This window comes from Crocodylus porosus, unplaced genomic scaffold (genome assembly GCF_001723895.1).
Source record: "Crocodylus porosus isolate Cpor-Errol unplaced genomic scaffold, CroPor_comp1, whole genome shotgun sequence".
Classification (NCBI taxonomy): domain Eukaryota; kingdom Metazoa; phylum Chordata; order Crocodylia; family Crocodylidae; genus Crocodylus; species Crocodylus porosus.
In genome coordinates this window covers 128,104,470-128,106,113 of record NW_017728886.1, presented here as the reverse complement: position 1 = coordinate 128,106,113, position 1,644 = coordinate 128,104,470, and the positions used below count along the sequence as shown (strand labels likewise).

The 1,644-nt window shown below is 54.5% G+C and overlaps 1 protein-coding gene across 1 annotated transcript in view; it reads right to left on the bottom strand.

Moving 5' to 3' along the window:
- The window catches only part of TRIO (trio Rho guanine nucleotide exchange factor), a 386,796-nt gene that overhangs the window by 10,797 nt on the left and 374,355 nt on the right, over positions 1-1,644 (bottom strand). The gene's annotated exons all lie outside the window — the stretch shown is intronic.

Genomic DNA, 1,644 nt, shown 5'->3' with positions numbered 1-1,644 from the left:
TCCCACGAGATGTCCAGGTAATTGAAGTCACCCATGACAACCATGGTCCTGGAGCATGCAGCCTCAGCCAGTTCCCAGGTGAACTCCTGGTCAAGCTCAGGACTTTGACTGGGAGGTCTGTAGTAGACTCCCACCATTGTGTCCCCTGTGCCATGTTCCTCATGAAATTTAACCCAGAGGGTCTCCAGTTGTCCACCCTGGTCGCCAATATCAGCTTGCAGGGACATGTAGTTTTCCTTAACATAGAGAGCTACACTCTGGCCCCTTTTATCTACATGATCCCTCCTGTATAGGGTATAGCCATCTATACCCGAGGTCCAGTCATGTGTGGAGTCCCACCAGGTCTCCGTCATCCCAATGACATCATAATTTGCATTGAGCAGGAGGACAAGCTACTCCTGCTTATTTCCCAAGCTCCCGGCATTTGTGTACAGGCAGGAAAGTGCTCCCTTGGGGGTTCTTGCCTTGCCCACAGATTGTGCCAGGGCTGGGGCAGGGGTGGGCTCCCTTAAGTGCCTTGGCCCGCTGGCTTTGCAAGGGTTGCTCAGTGGGGCAGCAGTGGCAGTAGTCCCCCCATCCCCCAGCGGGCTTAGTTTAAAGCCCGGTGGAGCAGGTCAGCCAGCCTGGCTGAGAAGAGCCTCCTCCCCAGGGGAGAGAGGTGGAGGCCATCCCTTCCCAGCAGCTCACTGCCTCTCTTGCCAAAGAGCGGGCTGTGGTCAGGGAAGCCAAAGCCTTCCCGATGACACCAGCGCCGCAGTCTTTGGTGGACCATGTGGATCCTCCTCTCCCTCCTCAGCCCATAGCCCGAGACTGGGAGGATTGACGAGAACACCACTTGTGCCCCCAGACCCTCTAGCCCCACTCCCAAATCCCTGTAGCGTCTCATGACCTGGCTGGGAGCGATCCGAGCCATGTCACTGGTGCCCACATGAATAAGGAGCATATGATATATCCTCCTATTCTGTATAGGATATATGCACCCGGACATAGTGGGGATCACTGAAATGTGGTGGGACCCAACGCATGACTGGGCAGTGAATATAAAGGGCTATAAGTTGTACAGGAGGGACAGGATAGGAAGGAAAGGTGGGGGCATGGCACTCTATATTAAGAAAGAATATCCATCCTCGTCAATTAACGAAGAATCAGAGGAGGGGCACTCTGAAGTGCTTTGGGTTAGAATACAAGGCAGTTGAAGGGAAAGAGACTTAACAGTGGGGGACTACTACAGACCTCCCAACCAAGGGGAAGAGCTCGACCAGGAATTCTTAAGTCAGCTCACAGAGGTAGCAAAGACAAAGGATGTGGTAGTCATGGGGGTCCTGAACTTCCCAGACATCTGCTGGGAAGAGCAGTCAGCCAGATCTGACTGCTCACATAGGTTCCTAGCCAGAATGCAGGACCTCCATTTAACCCAGGAGGTGCACAGCCCCACCAGGGGAGATGCCTTGTTGGACCTGGTGCTGACCACAGGAGACGACCTGTTGAGGGGGCTGCGGGTGCTCGACCACCTGGGCGACAGTGATCATTGCCTGCTGGAATTCACCATCCAGCACAAGGTGGCAAAGGCCTGCAGCAAGGCAGCAGCCCTAGATTTCAGGAGGGCAGACTTCAATGAGCTAAGGAGAATAGTCAGGGAAGCAC